Here is a 23,264-nt window from a genome sequence, read left to right as displayed (position 1 = left end):
TCGTCAGAATTTTTCTATGTACCAAAATCAACAGAATTTTTCTAAGTACCGAAATCGACAGAATTTTTCTAAGTTCCGAAATCGTCAGAGTTTTTCTAAGTACCGAAAAGGTCAGAAATTTTCTAAGTACCGAAAAGTTCAGAAATTTTCCAAGTACTGAAATCGTCAGAATTTTCTAACTACCGAAATCGTCGGAATGTTTTCTAAGTACCGAAAACGTCTGAAATTTTCAAAGTACCGAAAAAGGCAGAAATTTTCTAAGTACCGAAATCGACAGAATTTTTCTAAGTACCGAAATCAACAGAATTTTTCTAAGTACCGAATTCGACAGAATTTTTCTAAGTTCCGAAAACTTCCGAGTCTTTTCCAAGTACCGAAATCGTCAGAATTTTCTAAGCACCGAAATCGTCGGAATTTTTCTAAGTACCGAAATCGGCAGAATTTTTCTAAGTACCGAAAACTTCTGAATGTTTAATAAGTATCGAAATCGTATGTTTATACTATGTTTGTACATTTATACCAGCGAAATCTGAAGAACAAAAAATGCTTTTTACAAAACTTTTGAGATACTAAATTAAGGACAAACATTTCAAATTTCTTTTAAAAAATGCATTCTTTCAACTGATTTTGTATAGTGTTGTTTTGAAAAACTTTTTAGAAGGGGAGCCTTAAAAATTCCAAACTTTCATCCAGACTTTTTTCTTTCTTTTTTTTTAAAAGTGTTTTAGAAACTTACCTTATTATTTGCATTTGGGTGAAACTGTTTACCAAATTACAACCGTTTTAAAGTAAGTTTCTTTTTCAACTTAATCTAAATACTATTTTAAAGTTAAATAAAAAAATAAATTAGTACAAAATGCAAGCCTCTTATACGTTGTAAAAATGATAAAACATATTTAAAATAATTATCGGAACTAATATATTTTTTTTTCTTTTTTAATTTTGTGTTTTATGGCTCAGATAGCTGTATCGAAGAGGGGAAAAAAAAGTCGTTATCAATCTTAATTTGAAATTATGGTTTAAGTGTTTCGTGTCAAATATCCAATTTTTGACTAATAGCATTACGTCTGAGGGCTTTTCAATTAGGACGCGTTTAAGATAGCTCGTTTAAGAAAAAAAACAAAAAACGCGTTTAAGAAAGCGGCCAAAAAAAAAAGCCTTTTCAAGTAAACGAGTAATTCCGTATTTATACTTTTTTATTGATTGATTTGTTCATTTACGTCGCACTAGAGCTGCACAATGGGCTATTGGAGACGATCTGGGAAACATCCCGGAGGATTAAGATCCGGAGATCACAATTTTGATCCTCTGCGGAGGGGATGGCACCCCCGCTTCGGTAGCCCGACGACCTGCGCGCGAAGTCGAGCACTTTACGGTAGCACAGTTTAGCGAGGACCAATACCGCGCACCATCAGTCCCTACGCAGACTGATCCAAGTGGCCACCCTCCCGCACACTGACCGCAGCCAGTGATGCTTGACTTCGGTGATCTGCTGGGAGCAGTGTCTTAACGATCAGTCCACTGCGGGACTATACTTGTCAGTGTGCGGATGGGTGACCACTTGGATCAGTCTGCGTAGGGACCGAGGGTGCGCGTTATCGATTCTCATTAAACTGTTCTACCGTGAAGTGCTCGACTTCGCACGCAAGTCGTTGGCCTACCAAAGCAGAGGAGCCATCCCCTCTACATAGGATCAAAATTGGCATGACATGACCCTCAGGCAGGTCCGTAGCCAGGGGGGGAGGGCGTCGGGACAAATCCCCCCCCGAAGTTACGACTATCAACTCCGCAGTCTTATAATTTTGAACCCAACTACGAAGACACGGCATCAAGTATTGGGCGAAATTAGCCTTCGTGGAAGACTAAGATGGAACTAAGCCGCACTTTCATTACATGGAGTGGGAAAGCACGAAAACATACTACGGTTATCAAGACGGCAAGGGGATTCAAACCCAATATATTCTCAATTAATAATTTCTATCATAGTCTAATTAACTATATAAATTAAAATATTTGATTATCCTTATTTACTTTCTCCAAACATAACAAAACTACTAGTACTCTAAACATGATGTATATGGATGTAGTTTAGTAGAAACATGCTGTATATTTTATGGTAACTAAAACCCATTACCAAAAATATGAATTTACGAAAATCAAGTTTAAAATGTTTAGAAACACGAAGAAACCATTTGTTTTCTTCAAATAAATTTTAAAGAATACCATCTCATTCTACTTCCATAAGTTACTATACAATTTAATTTGGGTCAAAAAAATCCTAAATATTTTACGTAGGCTCATTGCCAATCTAAGCTGTGCAGTCCGAAAAAAAAAAAAAAAATGAATCACCCTGAATAACTTTCGTTCTAATGATTGGATTTTCACAAACTAAGTGTCTATCTTAATGGTTCCAGGGGGTGACCTCAAATATGCTAATTATCTAGTGCTAACTATTAATTAAGTTACGAAATCAGACACAAAAACGTACTTTCTCTGAACAAACATGTATTTTTTTGTACATATTTGGAATCCTGACAATTAAAATATAGGGAGTAGCCGCAATCTGGGAAATATGGTCCCCATAGTTCGGTCAGGAGAGCGATCCAGAATTCGTACCCCTTAATGTTAATTTAACTTTTTACGTTTTTAGTCATATTTTTAAAACTAATAAAGCAATTCAAAGAAAATTTCACCCAGTCATAAAACTCATTTACCCAAAGATAATTTCATGAAAAAAATAATTTTTAATAATTGTTAATTATTTTTTATTATTTAATTAAATTGAGGATGAAAAAATTTTGAATTATAAGGTATGAATTTTTTTATACCATATTAATCTACATATATTTCAATTGAAAAATCTAAAGTTTCAACTGTTTTTATTTACTAAGAAGCTGAGAAAAACTAAAATTAATTATTTAAAAAAAAATAATTTGGCGACAATGAAGAAATGATTCAATGGGGCGATTAATATTAAAATGTGATAAACTTGCGAGGTACTTGACTTCCCGCGCGTAGAAAAAAATTTCATCGTATTTCGCTAATAATCGTTTGCTAATCTTTTTATTTTTTATTTCCTTCTGACAATAAAATACGACGTTTCTTTTTTAGTTCTCTAATAATTAATTTGAAATTTAGAAAAGAAATTTGAATAAAACATTCTGAATAAAAAACACTTTATTGAACGGATGTCTAGTTTCATAAAAGCGTGCTTCTGATAGAATATGATTATACACCAGATTATGCTTATTTAATGTGATTATTTTTTGATTTTGTTTCTCAATAACTGATACAATTTCAATAATATACATACGTATCCTAGATTTGGAATAATATATTTATCAATTTCCTGAACACATATTTTATAAATATTAATAAAAATACGAAGTCAGCATTTTTAATGATCTTAAAACTTTTTTACATCTTATATATCGCCTTAATCTTAAAATAAATTTGTAAATTATATGTCTGCGCTTGTTTCGCAGAATTATTTTTCTAACTTTTTAATTAAATTTTAACGCAAAATCTTATTTTTTATGCAACTATCTATATTATTTTCCAATAATATACTAATCAATCGTTTTAGTACTTTAATTTATGTTTTCCTTTAAAATAAAATTACTTTTTAAATGATTGCAAAGTTCTTATTGAAAGAAAACTTAGAATTATTGTCAGCTATCTGAGAATTAAATCTTGTTACGGAATTAAAAGTATTCTACCGATCACATACAATGTCATTCGATGCAGAACAGCTGACTGTTTACTAAGAGTACTATTGTTTACGAAAAATGAAGAAAAATTAGTAATTTTCTTTTTTTTTTATTGTTTCTTATTTATTCGAGTAAAGAAAAGTAAATGCGTATGTGTGCTCAGCGAAAAAATACAATATATTGTTTTGTTTTTTAAATGAACAAAAAAGTAAGGACATACAATTTTATTTTAACATTAACAGTTATTCTTGTGCGCTAACTTAAAGAAAGTTACCCTTTTGTTTTAAAAAGTTGAAAATATTTGCTTAAAAAGGTTTTTATATGACTTCTCAACTTTTGCACAGTTCAAAAAAATATTGCTATGTCAGGAAAATGTTCGATATGCCTTGTTTTGTTAAACAATACAACTACTAAAATGAAAAAGTGTAAAAAGACTCGAAAAACGTGTTATTTTTAGAATCATCTCAAAAATTGATCTTTTCCTCCATTTGACTTTTTTCTACTTAATTAACTTATAATAATAGTTTTAACACACGTTTTGAAGAAATTATGAATTCAAATTTCTCCTAATATTTCGTAATAAAAAAACAAGAATATTAATGATTCATTTATAATTGTTTCATTGATCCGGAGTAGTTAATTGTTTTCAAAATAATCGGCCTTACAACTATTTAACTTAGATTCTTTGGACTAGGGGCCACTTCATACATGTTTTTCGACATTGAAATTTCAAATATAAAAATTACAAGAATGCGTAAGCTTGTTTTAACTAACAAAAAAAAAGGGACAAAATCGTTGGCAAAAGAAGTTATCTCATGAAAAGATTGTCAGAGTTAAAAAAGTATTGTAAAAACTGTAACAATTGTTACTCTTGTTTAATTAAGGGTATTATAAACCGAATTTTCTTTTAATTTTTTTAAATTATATTTTTTAAAGAACTAACGAAGGGAGTGTGTAAATAACATCAACTCTTTTTACTGCAAACTAAGTTTACTTAATATCATTTGCAAATCTTATGAAGTGCAAATTCTTGACCTGCTCCTTAAAATAAAGTTTTATTTTGATCGTAGTTGAAGGAGTACAGATATGTAGTTAAAGGAGGTATGTGACATTCGGAAATAAAAGTCGTGTGATAGGGATAGTTTTAAACAGAACGAATTAGTTCTTTTGGTTGAAATGCATTACAGCACCTTGGTTAACAAGTGTCACGAAATAAGGTTCTGAACTTAAATATGCATTTTAATATATTTTCCCATTTACATACCTCCTTGATCTCAGCACCGTTTTAATATTCTGCAAAGTATAAAATGAAATAATGTTGAATAAGAAGAGAGATTTCGAATGAAATATTTTATTTTCCTTAATACAGGGTAGGGTATCTGCTACATTTCAGATTTTCAAATTCATGTGACTTTTCATGTCTAATTCCAAGAACTTTTCATGACTTAACGAAGTTACTATTTTCACCGACAAAAACAGAATAATAAATTTAAAAAGCATTATAATAACATTTATTTATATAAAAATTTCTTTGTTAATTTATATAATTTTTTCACGCGCAAATCAATTTCGGGCAAATCCGTGGCTAAAATTATGTGCGAAACAAGCAATTCATGTTTCTTTCGCTTTTCTATTTTTTTTCTTACATAAATATTAATTTTCTAAAATTATTAATTATCAACTTCTGTAAATTATCCAGTGTAATATTACCTTGCGCACATCCATTTTCGGGCTCATCTTTGGTTACTAACACATCAAACGCACTTCAGTAGTGCAAAGTACGAACTCACTTTAATACAAAATCTCTTCATTTACCTCAATTTTCGCTTTTGGTTTCATATTTTGTAATCTGGCAATCTTGCTTCGAAAATATTTTAAATCATTCTTGAAAAATTTCACGTTCATGTAAGTTCATTTGAATTCGCTACTTTCTTTATAGATTATGTTTTATTCTGTTTTTTCTTTATATTTAATTTTCTGTTTTAACGTGATATTTTTACTTATTGTGTTCCATTTTATTTGTTGTAACTATTTCGTAAAAATTTTTTGAGTGCTTCTCACACTATTGTATTGATATATTTTGCTTTGGCTATATTGATACAATATTAGAAAGCACTCTTTTTTACGGATATAATCGTGTGAGCTGATGAAAATATTATATCTTTTATTTCCCGGATATTTTTAGAATTTGTTTTCCGGTTTCATGTTATTTTATTTTTATCATTATTTTTCTTTTTTTCTTCCTTTTTTTATTGTTCTGTAATTTTTCCCATGTTTTCTCTGCATTTTGAACTTATTTTATGAGTTCTACTTACTTGCAGCTTAGGCGCAATAAATAAAACTGTTTTTCTTAATTTTCTTCGTTTTATTTTGTATTTATTTAATATATATATATATATATATATATATATATATATATATATATATATATATATATATATATATATATATATATATATATATATATATCAAAATACTTTTAAAATGCCGTATAACATTTACTAAGTTTTACAATTTTATCGAAAATAAATACCGTGAATTTTATAAAATCTTGTGATTATGCATCAGAATAGCTATCTTTTTTCAGGTCCACCTTTGCTTTATCATTCTTTTTCCTTTCCTAAGAAACTCGAAGTGAGTTGCAAAAGCAATTAACCCTACAACTCTTCATAAATTTAATAAGAACTTATAAAAATTTAGTTTTAAATCAAAATTGTCATACAAATGACGCTAAAACAGCTTTAAAATAATAAATAATATCAGATAGAAAGTTCAACGTCAAAATTCTAAAATCTTGAAGAATCAAAAATAATTTATTAAATGATTTAAATTTCCTTTTCAAGGGAGATTAAAAAAAACAATAACAATCTGTTTCTTTTAACCAGAAAGCAACAAGAAATTCTTTTTTGGTGGCTTAGCAGCGAAAAGCACTAATGTTTTCCCGTCTTGTCATTCATTCAGTTTCTTTATGGTTGTAATCAGTTATTTCCCCTTCTATGGCTAGGTAATTTGCCATATTTTTAAACTTTCGCCATATATATAAATCTTTATTGCGATCCAATTTCCGACTAATTTTTTCGAAATTTCTATTTTAAGTGTTAGGATTCCAAATATGTAAAAAACAATAAATGTTTATTCAGAGAAAGTACGTTTTTCTGTCTGATTTCGTAACTTAACTAATAGTTAGCACTAATTAATTAGCATATTTGAAGTCACCCCCCCCCCCTGAACCATTAAGATTGACAGTTAATTCGTGAAAATCCGATCATTAGAATGAAAGTTATTCAGGGTGATTCGTTTTTTTTTTTTTTTTTTTTTTGCGGACTGTACACGATTTTATAACTGTATGAGCTTAAATCTAGAAATTTCATTGTTTTGAAAATATTACTTAACGTACTTTTTTCATTGAACTAAAAATGTAAACTGTCACGCTGTCAGACTAAGCATTTTGGTATAAAATGTTTAGCACTTCAGCTCTCTTACAGTTCAGAACTAAAAAAAAAAAAAAAAAATCTAAGAGACAAATACTTTATCTCAAAGCACATTTATCTCAGAACACATTTACCTCAATACACATTTGTCTTTAAATTTTATTATGTTCAGGCTAAAAGCATCATAAACGGCAATTTGCAGGTATAAAAGATTCAGAGTTTTCATTTTGTTCTTTATTTGAAGATTGTTCAGAATTCAAATCTAATAAAGGCACAGAATTTATTTGCACATTATTTTTCGTTGCTTGAAGACATGTCAGGTTCTATAACTGATAAAGGTGTGTAAGGCTTTTAGATTTTCTTGTATAGGTTTTATTCGATTTCATGTCTTTAGATTTCCCAGAATCAAACAAAAGCACAGAAATATTATGTGGATTATTTGATATATTATTTTCTGCGGATTCATCCTCCATTGGTTTGTCGGATTCTGCATTCAATAAAGGCAAAGCAAAACTGAGACGCGAATAGGACCAATTGCACTTTTTTAACAGTTTAATGGATTCATTCATATTTAAATGTAGTTCCTGCAAAACCTAATGAATATTGAAAAGTATTAATGATACAAAAATATATATGATTGAAAAATTTTTTCAAAATTTACGAGACCAATTATACGCACTCACAAATATAATTTTCTTCCGATGAGAACAGTTTACTTTTTTCATCTATAATCATTATTATTTTGTAATTACAAATAGTATAGGGCAAAAATAAGTAATTTAAGCAAAGAGTTAATCATTTTAGAAAACTAATGACTCTTACACTTACCTATTATTTAAAAGGTGAAAAAATTTCAGACCCGATATAACTTGAATATCACTAGCAACCAAGAAAAAAATATGTGCTGTTGCAGAAGTGGCAGGCTACTGTTTTAAATAAAAAATTAAAATTTTTCTTCCTTAATTAATCACTGAGTGAAGATTAATGTTTTTGAACAATTAATTTTTGAAATAAAATTCTCTGACATCTAGTCATTGCAATTTTTCATCAAAAAATGGCCATTTTCTTTTCCTTTTTTTAAAATTTAATAATTCAAATATAATATTTTAAGAGAAAAAAATTATTGAATAGAGATACATGTATTATTAGCTAGATAGTTATTTTTTGTGTGCAAAAGCCAAAGGTTATACCTCGTTTAACATCTGGTCAAAAGTAAAAATCTGTTTAAAAGGTTTGGAAGAATACAGTGTCTTTAAGATATTCAACAAGGTTTTCATGTGGATTGTCTCCAATTAAAATCGATAATTCAGGACATTCACTGTTAAAATATCGTTTTCTCTTCATTTCAGAATTGGAACACTGGTTCAAGATGTGCTTTAAGGTTCTCTACAGCTGGTGCGAATAGGTACGTTAAGTAAAAGGTGTGTTAATTTAGTATGGCCAAGACATACATGGTCTACTGCTTATTCTTACTTATCTTAATAATTACAATAATTAGTTAACCATTCCATGATATGTTATTCTCGACGGAATTTAAGTCTCCATTTAATAAAAAGAAAATTTTTTTCCTTGAATTTAAGTGGTGCCGAAATCAAATATATCCAGACTTACCGGACTCATTGAAGAACAATATTAATGTTTAGAAACGGTGGCGAATCGATAGGCTTCAATAGTATGATTATTTCCTCGAGAAATGCATCTGGCAATCCAAAAAAGTTCTGTAGTATAGGAAATGGAGAATTAAAGCTAGTTTTCAACTCTTATAACTCTGTCTTAAGTGTATTTTTTGCATAACTGAACTTTAATCTTGTCTAGTCTGTGATTTAAGATAATATCTGCGACTTTCATTAGAAAACTGTACTATTAATACAATAAATCGAAATAAGCCTACTTTGAAATTTTGCCTGGATATAACTAAGGAAAACGATGATGCAAGTAACTTGTAAGCTTTGAAAAAAAGCGGGAACACATCATGTATTTATTACTGCTTCTAATCAATTTGCGAAGTTACAAGAATACTAGAAAATTGAAAGTAAAGAAATCCACACACTAAATCTGGTTACATTTTTAAAAAAGGTACTATTTTATTCATTTAAACTAATTATTCCCTTCATTTATTAAAGTCCTTGCTTTATATTGTTTAATATTGATATCAAATGATTAAATTTAAAATTACCATTTCTAAGTATAACATTTTGCAACTTCATAAATCTTAAAGTTTGTTTCAAATATCAGACTTATATTTTTTAGAAATATTGCATATGATAAATTATACTTTAAAATAATGTAGTTCTTTTAAAAAAAGTCTTTGGATTTTTAATCTAAACAAAAAACTATACTAAAAATTTCACACTAAACAAAAATTTTTGAAAAAATAGGCAAATAAAAAAATGCAAAGAGGATATCATTTCTCAATGCCTTAAAAAAATAACTATTTTTGAAAATTTTTCTAAAACTAGTTTGAATTAAGCTAATGTATATGATATTTTTAAAATATATTTTTAGTTCTGCAAATATCCCTAAATAAATTTAATTGTAACTTGAACATTGTTTTGTTGGACTTGAATGTAATTTACTTTAAATAAAGAAAATCCAAGGTTATTTGGAGAAACTGTTTCAGTGATTTTGTATTAAGAAAACCTCCAAACACAATTGATCATGAAAAATATGGAAAAAATTAAATAAAATAAATGAAAAAGATGAAGAAAAATCATGCATATTAAAATTAAAAATTTTATTAAAAATTATAATTTATTAGCAACAATAACAGGAAAATATAGAACATAGTGAATCATTAAATATTTAACAAATATAAATGCAAGAATGGAAAAAATTATTCAGTAAACTTAGAAGAAGGATTGAAAATAGTTGTAACAAAATTTTTTTAAAATTAATGCTCAGAATGTTGGAGGTTAAAACAAATTATAGTATAGGAGTGGCTCTAAAAGTTTTTATTTTTTTACTTAAATTAAAGGCTCATTTTTAAGTTGGTAAAAGACAAAGTACAAGTTTTAAAATCAAAAATGCTGTAGATATCTGGTGTAAATATACATAACTTTATAGCATAAAAGGGTAAGAGCATTTAAACATAACATACCAAAATGGTTACAACAGCTTAAGAAAGGTTTCTTAAATATTTACAATACTAAAGTTAATTATTAAAATATTAAGAATTTTCTAATTGAAAATAATAATAAAAAAAAACAGTTCAGTAAATAAATTACACAGAAAACAGAAATAAAGGATTTTAACTCGATTAAGCAAGATATAAAAAAAAAATTAAGCATTGCTACAGAAGACAGGCAATTTTTAAACTCAAAAATAAAAAGAAAGGAGAGTTAGAAAACAGAGTCATTAAATACAAAAAAAAATTGTTGCAAATGAAAGTACACAATATTCGAAACAAAAAGGATTATAAAATGTTCAATAGTTAACTATATACAAGAATTAAATACAATTCTTCCTTAAAGTATTACAAGCAATCTTCATCAGAAAGTTTGATCTGTATTATTCAATACTAGTTTATAATATTTTCATGCTTCAATACAGTTAGCTAAGATAATTAAGTACTTTAAAATACAAAACTAATTTTAATTAAATAGAAGAGAATAGTATATTTTATAAGATAAAAACATGTGAAGTCAAATGTAATCTTAATAATGTTCAGAATGGTGATATTAACAATTATGTGACCGAAACAAACCTAGTTTTATTGATGCTTAAATAAGAAAATCTAAAAGCTGTAAGTACATAGAAGTCACATAATGTGATAAAAATACAAAGAGAACAAGGAAAGAAAACAAATTAAAGTAGAAAAACTGCCAAAAATAATTATATTTATTTAAAAAATTCTTTTAAATTTGTTTTAATAATTTTAAAAAAATTAAAAATCAAGAAAACAAAATATATTTAAGTCTTATAAACTCCCGGTCAGCTCACATGATTATATCCGTAAATTAGAGTGCTTTTTAATATTGTATTAATATAGCAAAATATATTAAAACATATCTTGTTTTGGCTATATTAATGCAATATAAAAAGCACTCTAATTTATGGACATATTCATATGTGCTGGAGGGTAGTTCATTAGTTCGTTTTCTTGCTATTTAATTTTTTTAAAAAGAATTTTTAAAATATATTTAATTATTCTTGGTAGTTTTTTTTGTCTCTCTCTCTCTCTATATATATAAAGCATAATAAGTAAATACAAAATGGACAACAACAAAAAAAAGAGAGAAAAACAAAGGAAATTAAGAAAATCAATAGGTTTCAATACTGTGCATAAGCTGCAAGCATATAGAACTCATAAAATAAGATCAAAATACAATACAAATCAACCAGATATAATTGTGTGCAGTGATGAAAAGATTATATATATATTTCTTCCAGATTTCTATAAATTTCTCTTAATAATTTTCTTTTTTCATTATTCTGTAATTTTTTCCATGTTTTCTCCACATTTTGAACTTATATATGTATGATATATATATTACCACAATTTGTAAAAAACTTATTTCTCCAAAAATTTAAGTCTAGTATATGAAAAAGAAAAAATAATTCTATACTGGACATATGTATATGCCCTTTTATTGCCTTATAACTTGAAATTTAGAAGAATGCTAACATCCAGAAATAGTCTCAAAGCCATTTTTCACCAGTTACAGAGAAAAAGATTGACAACATTAAATTCAAATCAAATAAAAATTAATTTAATTATTAAATTAATAAAATATTTGTAAAATCTTAATGCATTTCTTAAAATAGCTTTAATATTTAAACTGATATGGGTGAATAATAAATGTTGAATGCATAATTCAAAAGCAAAACTAGTTATTCCTCTTCAACGTTTTCATTTATTTCTACTTGAATTGAAATCAGAAGAGGTTTTTTTCTTCCTCCTTTTTTACCGTCAAAATGAAATTTTAACTTTTATTATAAACTTTCATACAAATTTCGAGTAGTCAGCTGGATAAATTACTTAAAAAATGTAATTTTTTCTACCCATAAAATTTAGCAGAAAAATTCAATATAATTTAAACAGGTTTTGCAATCGAATGACTCATATAGAAGAAAGAAATCTTATGTTTGGATAAGTTAGTTATTTGTATTAAATTTTTTAAGAAGTTTGATGAAAAAGTGTTTTTGGAAAGCACCGAATTAAAAATGGGGTAGCAAATAATAAAATATTTAAACACAGAAATTGTTGAAAGAAGAGAAGTCTGTAGCAAGATTTTAAAATAAGGTGTTAAATCATTTTTCAATTATTTTCGATACAAAGTGTTGTTTCAAATTACCATCTTCTCTCGATGCCTTCTTTCAATCCCAGCTACTATGTTGGTAACTCAAGCAGGGAATTTTCTTTTTTGTGTTTGCTTCAATCAGTAACCACTAATGGCAGGGGTCATTTCTTCTTGCATTTCTGAAAACTTTAAGAAAAATAAAATAAAACAATCAAAAAAATATTACATTTGTGTGACAATCAAAAAGTATTACATTTCATATCAGTTACGTTTCAAATACAGAGAGAAAATAGTAAAAAAAGTAGCATATTTCAATCTCAATCTGTTTACATTAAAAAATTGTTAAAATAATTTAAAATGCTTTAATAAAGCCTTAAAAAATTCTCAAATTAAGCTGTATTTTAGACTTTTCCCAGACCATAACTTTTAATTAGGTATTTGTGATCAATGACAAGCATACACTCTGTTTTTTAATGGTGGACATTCTGATAAAGAAAACAAAATGTTTTGATTATATCACATTATCACACCATAACACATTTTATTTATAATACAAACTAATGAGTAAAATGACACTCAAATCAATACTTATAAAAATATGGGGGAAATATTTTTGTGCTTTATCTATTATAAAGTTAATCTAACACACTGTGAGATCAACTCATATTTAATGTTACATAAAAAAAAAAAATTAAGATGTATAATATGCATTTAAATATAAAATCATATATGGCATTGAATTCTATTCATTTGAAGAAATTAACTGTATTCCTTTTTATTGATTTTTAAAATACCATGAAAGTTTATTTCAGTTACAGACAAAACTAAAGATAGGTTTTGAAAAAAAAAATCATTTTGGGCTTCTTCAAAGCACGAAGGGTCTAATTTTTATATTTTTTAAGCTTCCTGTTATAACATTAATCAAAAAGGTACTTTATGTATTTTCATTTGTGAAATATTAATATCCAGTAATGTACAGCATATAAATTTATAATTGTTTTATTAGAGTACCCATCTAATTTTATTCTTTCATTGTTAGTAATTACTAACTTATGGGCAATTCTATGATACAAAGGACAACATAATTAAAAGAAAAACATTTAACAGCAACCCTCCATTAACAAATTTCTTAGCTTTTATTTATTTAAGATATGAAATTAAAAACTTTTGTAGTAATAATAATCAAAATTATAATGTCCGTACATTATCTGTCAGTAACCTGTAACGTTAGTCTCATAGCTTTTTCTCAATTTGCCACTTTCTCACTACATTTTTATAAGTCAATTCAAGTAAACTTTCAATATTTCTAATTAATTTGAACATCTTTTTTTAAATAAATTTAAAAAATAATCTCATTATTGCTCATAGAAGAAGAATTAAGTGAGGAGAGAAGGAAACATCTCAGATAATTAAAAAAAAGTATTTATCAATGAAAAGAAAGTTTAAAAAATAAGAAAATCCAGCAAAAACCTAAATCAGTCACTATAAAACTAACCTATAATGAAAAATTTTTTTTGTTGCATTTTTAAAAAAATTTTAAGCAATTTTTTACGAAATTCTGTGTGTGTGTTTTTTTTAAGTATAAATATAAAACTTTAAGTAGCATACCATTTGCGCCCTCAGTAGTGCCGGGATAAGGACAATTATTCCTGTCTCTTTTTTTGCCCCCAGATGCGTTTAACCTTGGAAACAAATAATATCATGCTGATATTAAAGCACAAAATTTCATTTGTAACTAAAAAATGAAAGGAATCAGAATGAAAAATTTCTACTAAGTTATAATATCTATCTAATGGGGATTGTGTTGCTTAAATTCAAAGCAAAAGTTGTTGACTAGTTGAAAATATTTTGAAAGACCATAACCCAGTAAATTATAAGTCACACTTTTTCATCTTATTTTATATATTAATATTAAATAACTATAAAATAATTTTAAAAATCATGTTTAAAAAATTATATAATGTATCATATTTTTTAAAATTTAATAAAATTTTAAAAATAATAAAAGTGTAAAATTTCAGGCGTATAACAATGTTTTAAAAAATAACAAAATTTTAAAATCATATGAAATACAATAAAAAACTATTTAACTATACATAATTTGAATACCATATTTTAAGTTCAGGGTTTTAAAAGTTTTTATTATCCCTCCACTCTGGTTCAGAAAGGTCTAATTTTAAAATTAAGATCTTGGGTATACAAGTAAAAACATATAAAACCTGTATTTTTAATTCCACTAAAAAAATAACAGTCAATAAATGATCGAAATAGAAAATTTTGTTTATAGTTAAAATTGATATTATGCTCTAAACAGTTTAAATTGACATATATAAAACTGCAAGAGAACTCAAAACCTTTTTCTATATGCAATTTTAATGCTATATTGTAAATGTTTTATTTCATCAAAAAATTACAGCCTTGAAGAATTTTTTTTATGTACTTTAACTTTAGACATGGAGTATAACAAGGGGAAAAAATATAGCCCTTCGGTTCAAAAATGCTCAGTATTACTGAAGTACACAAAAGCAATAAATAAAACCAGGTATGAACAAAAATTCAAAGTGACTGTTTTTATTTTTCACTGCCAACATATTTAAAAAATAAAATATTTTATAGAAAACTTTTGCATAAAGAGTTCAGAAACTTCAAAAATAAGTATAACAGATAAAACAGAAATAAATAAATAAATAAAAATAAAACAATAATAATAATAATAAAACTTACAAACTATTATAATTCAATGCAATAGAATCAAGCTGCATTTAAATTAAAAATTAATATTTGGATTTCAACTATTAAATAAACAAACACAGGAATTCACAATAACCAGACTAACAAAATTAAACATATTTTCAAAGAAAAAAAAAGTCAACTTTATTCATGTTATTTCAAAATTTTTTTAACAGTTAAAACTTTTTTGAAATTTCTATCAATAAAAACTTTAAACTTAAAATAGTTTTCATTAAGACAACAATACCTTAAAATAACACCTACAAACAAACTAAAAATGTAGATATTTACCATTCAATGAGCCTATAGTATCCCTGCTTGAATCACCTATAAAATTTACACAAGTTAGATATAATATATGGTTATTATACTTAAGGAAAATTTACAAAATGCAAATGTCACATTAAATGAATACATAAACACAATGGGACCCTTATGAATATCAGTCTCAGATATAGAATTACAACATTTGAAAATAATGTAAAAAAAAAAAAAAATTTCCACAAAAATTAAAAGTAATTATTTCACTCTTTACAAGAAAGATTTTTTAAAATTTGATTTCTAATTTAAAAGCCAAAGAGTGCCATTTATAAAAAATTGTTAAATATTAAAAAATAGTCTAGGTAGAAATTTATTATCCTTAATATTATTTTATTAATTTCACATAAAATGCATCCATAATAAATCTTGAATGACTAAAAAACAATGTAATCAACTGAGGTGCAAGAACTAGGTAAGTCCTGATTTACAAACTTTAACTAAACTAAACTAAATAAAACAATATGTTTTTTTAATCATACACTGAAAAGGGGTAGTTTAACATTTGTGCCCAGTTCCAGAACTAACCTAATATTCACAGTCAAAAATAAATAAAAAATTTCTTTGAAAAATTTGGACTTAACTTGATGTATTAGTGCCCTAATACATCAAGACAACATATTCAAAAATGTTTTTACTGAAAAACACAGCATAATAGAAAGAGATATAGATTAATGACTGTAAATTAAAATATTGGTTGATATATTCAACACATAATAAAAATGTGCACAGGTTAGATATGGATTATGACTTTTATATACATATTTACACACACACACAGAGTGGAACCCTAATTTTAGGTTTTCCATCGAACTAGAACTAAAAAAAGCATGAAGTGCAATAATGTAAAATCACCATAAAAATTAAAGTAAATATAACGTTTGACTGAGAATAGAAAAAATAGAAATATATTGAGGAATTAAAACAGACATAGATTGAGGAGCTTCCGTAGTTGGACAGCTGACATGGCTGATTTATCTTTTATAGTGATTACACACTTTATTATTGTTGATGTTAAAAAATTTTGGAAATTCTCTGCAGTTTTCCAGTTTTTATGACTTTTTTAATTCCCTGTATTCGTCCGGTTTTTCCAGATGCTGCGGCAACCCTGATGAAGGTATTTTCATAAAAATTTTAGATACTAATTCATATTATATTTGAAACTGTTGTTAAAACAAGATACAATAAATAATATTTTTAGAATTACTATTCAACGAAATTGGAAGATTATTTATAAATACATATATTAAATATTATTTTCTCAGTGAGTAAGACTTGTTATGAACAGTTTAAAATCATTTTTTTTAAAATTGAGTTAAATTAACACAAATATATTATATTAATGATGTTTATCAATGCAGCAAGACTTTCTCTAAGACTATAATGAAGAATAAAAATCAAAACGCCAATTAAGTTACTGATAAAAACCTGAAAAAGCTTAGTGGCATCTTTTGACACTAACACAATCTTTTATAGTGAGGGGGCAGTCTGCAAATTGAGAAAAAATAATAGAAAGCAATCTTGCCAGCAGTATCTTAATTAAAAAACTTGCAGACAAAAATCAATATAACATTGCAAGATTGTTTCCTGGGACCATAAAACTTATGTGTGCCTTCATATTGCATGGACTAAGCATAAATCTTCTGTTACTATCAAAATGATACATGAAAATTTCAAGAATAAGATACAAAACCGTGTTTCACTTTTTTAAATGACCTAAAACTCTCTCCAGAGGTAATTATACATTTTTAATCTAAAAATGAATGCATTTTTAATGAAATTATACTCAATTGTTTTTTAAAATAACAAAAGTAGTCCTTTAAGATTAAGATTCGAAAGACAATATTAGACTGAAAGACTGAAATTAAGATTTGAAAGATAGTATCCGTTGAAGGAGTTTCATTGTTGAAATGGCTGCAGTATTTAATACATTATGTTTAATTTTTTTAGCCGCCCTCTCCCCAACCAAGAGACACAGCTATGCCAAAGTTGCACAAATTATTTATCAACTAGCTCAGATCTCTTAATGAAGTGCCAAGTATAGCTATCACACTTTTTTGATATTCCACTTGATGAAGTTAATGACTAAATTTATGTTAATGACTATGAGGTAAATATTTGTTTAGTTTCTCTTTAGTAAACTTTAGCTCTCAATCAATGAGGCACAGAAAATGTTACTCTAGCTACTCTACTTAAATATAAGGATTTAGGATAAAATTATTTTAATTTTGCTTTAGCTGGATTTTAAATTTTAAGGAATATGGTGAATTTGTAACTAAAATGAAGAACTTTGTAGAACAGCACATGAAGTGACATTTTTTAACAACAAATTGTCCCTTTTGAGAGAATGTCCTTAAAAGAAACAATTAGAAAATATGGTTTGTTACTCTTTGCAGAAATACAAGTTGACAATTAGTGCACTGAAGTGTTTTGCTATTGTGTCAGAAATCAATTTAAATGTGGAAGGGAGAAAAAAAAATAGGTATGTGCAGTTTCTCAATTTTTACAAAAATATAAGTTGAAAATTAGTGTACAGTTTTACTATGGAGCTAGTGCAACAAAAAAAAAAAAAAAAATAAATAAATAATAATAAAAAAAAAACATTACTAATTTTTTTTTACTGAAATATAAGGTGACAATTAATTAAGTTTATTGAAATTTTTTGCTAAGCACAAAAATAGAAAGAAAGAATAATTGACAAGATGTATACAGACTACAGCATATATAAAATCTTGTTAATTCTTTACTGCAAGTTTACTTATTTGTATTCATGATGAAAATTCTGCTATTATAATTGTTATTTCGCCTTCAATAAACATTCTTATTATGATAAAAGCACTCCTGCAAAAGCCAGTATATTGGCCAAGGGATCTGGCAAGTTAAGGCTTAACAGTAGTATAATGATGTAAGTGTAACAGCTTTAAAATTGTTTCAGGTATTATGAAAGCTGTATATTCCACAAATATTTCATTTGTTTTGATAATATATTTTCATTTCTTTTCTTTATTACATAGTAATAATAATTAAAAAAAAATGTTAATACATTCCCTTAATTGACTATAGTTAATAAAGGTTAAAATGATTGCTAAAAACAGATAAGTATTCTTGATTTTTCACTTAAAAGAGCTAGGAGGGTTTGGTCTTTAACATATTCAGTATCATAAACTGTTAAAATTATTATTGAAATCAAAATGTTCTATTTCATTTTTATAATTTGCAGCATTTTGTTTTATCAACTGCACAATATTAATAAAAGTGGAATAAATCCAAATTATAACATTGGATCAGTTTCAAAACAGAATTGACAAAATCAGAAAAAAAGCTGATAAAAGCATAAATTTTCTATATTTTGTAATTAGTAATTTAACTTTTAAACTTAAGAGTTTCAAATCACCCTATTTTATTCTATGTAAAGGAATGACATAAATAATTGTTAGAATGTTTAAGGTACTTTTCAATAATTAAAATGTCTTATTAAAAGTAACTTAACAATTACAGAGCTTTCAGCAAGCAGATCTCTTGTTAGCATATAGTGTTCATATATAAAGTACATTTATGTATCAAAAGGATATTTTTTTTCTGAGAAATTTACTTTTCAACGTAAGTTTAATCTGCACAAGAAAAGTGGTAACTGAATACTTAAATACATAAAATTACTTCAATGAGCTAAATTTAGGTGAAAATAACAAACTTATAATAATAAGGATACAGTATACACTTATATAGTTTAAAACAGTTTTTTGTATAATATACAGTTAATTAAGTTTAAAACAGTTTTTTGATGGTTCGGTTCTATCAATGGTAAAATTGTCAAAACTTGATAAGAAGTGAAACGTAAATAAATCTACTCACTGTCTGAAGTAATTTTAGAGTTAAAAGTTAACAAAGTTAAAATAAATAATGATAATTACTCAGAACGCACTTTACACCGTCTTTATCTGTAAGTTGCGAAGTATTGTCTAAACTGCTAGCAAAAACACAAGACTATCTTTTGTGAAGTTAACACAGTTGACTGAACCTAAAATATATGACAACACACTTTTAGATCATGTTAAAATTATTTAATGGAAATAATCACCTTAACACAAAAGATCATAATATTTAATGGCCTGAGTAAAACATATGTAGTCCTTAAAATTTCTTTTTTACATACATTGTATGTATATTTATTAGGTATTATTAAAAATAATAAAACAATTTTCACAGTCACAAAATCAATAAAAATGTTAATACAAGGGAGAAAAAAACAAAAAATACACACTTAATGACTATTTGCTTTATATCTAACTAGAAAATTATACAACATTTAAAGTAATAGATTTTCTATGCCATTCTGGAATAAAATGAATATAGTAATTAGTTCATTCTAACTCATGTGTATTAACACTTTGAAAAAAAACTGTAAAAATATTCATAGATAAAAAAAAAAAGAAGTTCTGAAACTATTTATCATTAACTAGCTGAATACCCATTTTTTTGTACAGAGTGAAATAAAGTAAACCATCACTTTATCAGTACTGAAACAGCCTAATGATTGAGTAAATATCGATTGACTAGTCATTATTTCAATTATTTTTTAAATAATGTTCTCATGAAGCTTTTTCAATGAAGCATTATGCAGCAATTTCAAGAAAAAAAATTTTCATACGACCTAAGATTTTTATTAAACCAGGCATAGAGGCATACATATGTTATTATAGTAGGTTTTAGGAATTATGGTTTCTGGTCGATCATGGCGATCAATAAATTTTGAGTGATTATACTTTTAGCTTTTCAATTATGATCAATCTCATTTTTAGTAAAAAATTATGTAAAAAAATGTTTTTCAATTGCATTAAAACGTAATTTATTTATTTAATATTTTTCTTTTTTTGCCATTCTTATACGTGTTTTTAACAATCACTAGGAGAAAAATCCCATTTATCCTTCTCTTTCCTCGAACTTGTAATTCTGAATTTTGTTACATAGTGTTAAAAAAATACAGGGTATCTGCTACATTTTAGATTTTCAAATTCATAACTTTTCATGACTAATTCCACGAATTTTTCAAGACTTACCGAGGTTACTATTTTCTCCAACAAAAATACAACAGTAAATTTAAAAAAGCATTATACCATTAATTGAAATGATAGGTATAACCAAAATTGCTATACTCTGCATCTTCATATTAATAGATTTTAAATTTAAAAAACAGAGTAAAGAAAGAGTTGAAGCAATAAAATAGCTAAAAAAAATACAGAAGCAAATAATAATTTTCTTTTTTTCTGCAGAATTATATTTTAAAGATACTTTTCTTGTTCATCAGAAAGGAAAGAAACTCCTAGTTTTTTTCTGTACTCATTTCCTATAAAAAAATTCGTCAATGACTGTCTTGCTTCAGCTAGAATTTGATATTGATAAAATAAAAAAAATAAACAATAACAAAAATTCTGAAATCACAGAAGTTTAAAAGATAATGCCCTCTAGAAGGGATGCTTTTTCTTTCATTTTTTGAAAGAACACCATAATTTTTAAAGAACATGATAAAAACATTTTATATTTTAATAAAATATGACTGTGAGTGGGGATTTTATAACAAATTCAGATGTTCAGAACACAATGATATTTGGGGGTTAAATTCCATTTTAAAAATTAGATTTTTCAGCAATCCATGTTTTTTTTACAAACAAAAATAGTTAAAATCATGACAAAATACAGAAATTTATGGTTTTCCATGATGACTCTCCAGGTACCCTGAAAATAGGAATTTGAGAAGTCGCGCTGAAATCCATAAAAATAACTGCACAATTGCGATCAAAAAACCATATAGGTTTATAATTTCCCCATTTTTATTTATGTAATTCTTCAATTTAAAATAATTTATTTTAAATTGAAATTATTAAAACAATTTAAATATATTTTTTGATTTAATATTAAAAAATCACAATATGATAAAGACAAATGAAGAAAAACAGACTCCAAAAATATAAACTAAAATAAGTACGTATCTTTACAATCAATTTACAAAAGATTGTAAAGTATGTTTTAGTACAAACAGTTTGAAGAATAAAGAATAAAATAACTATTTTATTACTACTTAATTTAACATAATAGAGCTTTAAATTTAACAATATTCTTATTGACATATTGCTGCATTATATAAATAAGAAAAAAATATTCTTTAGATTAGATTAAAAAATAATATTAAAAATGTAATTTGAAAATTACAATAAGGAATATAAGCATACTGGATAAGTACAATACCGATTTATTTACGCTGGTGATGGAAAACACCTAATCCCCATTGATACTTTCTACTGTAGCAAAAGTAGTGTGTTTAACAAGTAGATAAAAATAAACTTTGGGAAGCTTAAATTCTTTCAATAATTACATTACATAAATAATTTTAAAAACTACAAGAACATGGAATGTCTATTTTATTTTAAACATTTTTTAGAGACATTGACTTAATCTTAAATTTGTTCACTTTATTTTACATCAGGTACGGCAAATTTCGTCCACAGTGATGAGAAAAACCACTTTTAAAGAAATAGATTTCTTTCATCCCAATTGGAAGAAACTCTTTCCCAATCAGAAATATTACATATTTAAAGAGTTTTTTTTCTAAACAGTTTATAACTGCAATCTAGTTTAAATAATAATATTAATTTTTGAGGTTTTAATAACCTATCATTTTATACATAGGTAAAAAACAAACAGCAGAAAAAATTCTGAACGTTTTTATGACTTTCTAATGAAATTAAGGGTAGCTAGTTTATCATTACTATTTAATTTTAAAGAATATATTAAACTCTAATTTTATATTTAAAGACCTATCAAAATAAAATAATTGAATTTTATAATTACTACTAAATCAATAAATCACATACTGAACATAGATACAATTAAAAACCCATATTGAATTCTCAATTGCAAATAGTTTATTTTTATGATTAAATAATGTTAATTATGAATACTCAAACCTAATGATGAACTTCCCGTTACTATAAAAATTTGTTTTAGTTATAATACCTATTCTTGAGCAATTGTATTAGTAATTTTTATTTTATTTCGTTTTGTCCAGTTTCTTCCTGTCCTGTAAGAATAAGTTTCTTCTGAAAAAAATGTCACCATTTAACACAGATGATTTTGTGGCAAATCATTTCTATGTAAAAATTTAAAAATTGTTGATTAATGTTTATTTGAAACTGTACAAATTCCCATAAGCAATAAATCTCACAATTATAAAGTACGTAAGAAGAAATTTTTTTTATTTATTATGTTACAATCAAACTGGAAGTATTTATACGAACAATAGAAAATTTTATTATATAACTTTCTTTAAAATTTTTATTTTCAAGAGAACAATTTTAGTTTGAAAGAATACGTTTTTTGAAAAATTATAATTCAATAATTAATTGAAATTTTAAAAAAATTAACTTTATAATTTTGTTTTATCCCAATGGTATTAATGAAAAATTTTTAATATATTCTCTTCTAGGAGCAGGGATAAAATATTATGTTAGCTTTGTTTTTTTACATTAATATTTGTTAGCTTTGTTTTTATTGTTCATGACATTTTTTTTTTAAGATTTAGATTTATTTTTTTGTGAATATAAAGCTATTACCAGTTAATGAAATTTGCCGGACAGCTTAATACTGCTGAAGTATTTAATGATTTTTATATTAATTGATTCACACTAATAGCATTCCCTTCATCCTATAAGAACTACATATATATAATTTTACTTAAAATACCACAATCAACAGACCTGAGATTAACATTAAATTCAACTTCAACAATCTATATTCAGTTTGTTTTCACTATTAATCAGTATTACTGCTATATACATACA

General features: G+C 26.0%; 1 long non-coding RNA gene across 20 annotated transcripts in view; it reads right to left on the bottom strand.

Annotated features, from left to right (window-relative positions):
- Positions 1 to 7,353: 7,353 nt before the first annotated feature.
- LOC147816237 (uncharacterized) overlaps positions 7,354 to 23,264 on the bottom strand; it is a 22,436-nt gene continuing 6,525 nt past the window's right edge. For 6 of the 20 annotated variants that reach the window (XR_015431897.1, XR_015431911.1, XR_015431913.1 and 3 more), the window contains 4 exons: positions 19,341 to 19,447; positions 15,403 to 15,438; positions 13,990 to 14,063; positions 9,863 to 12,567 (listed from right to left, as the gene is read on the bottom strand). This is a non-coding gene — a long non-coding RNA (uncharacterized LOC147816237). Of the gene's footprint in view, positions 7,735 to 9,862; positions 12,568 to 13,989; positions 14,117 to 15,402; positions 15,439 to 19,340; positions 19,448 to 23,264 lie in introns of those variants that run through there. The other 14 variants (XR_015431909.1, XR_015431896.1, XR_015431905.1 and 11 more) reach the window with 9 other exon arrangements.

The sequence above is a fragment of the Parasteatoda tepidariorum genome, chromosome 2 (genome assembly GCF_982258835.1).
Source record: "Parasteatoda tepidariorum strain Cologne lab strain chromosome 2, Ptep-v5.0, whole genome shotgun sequence".
Classification (NCBI taxonomy): domain Eukaryota; kingdom Metazoa; phylum Arthropoda; class Arachnida; order Araneae; family Theridiidae; genus Parasteatoda; species Parasteatoda tepidariorum.
The sequence above is the reverse complement of the archived record's forward strand: the minus strand, read 5'-3'. Positions and strand labels throughout refer to the sequence as shown.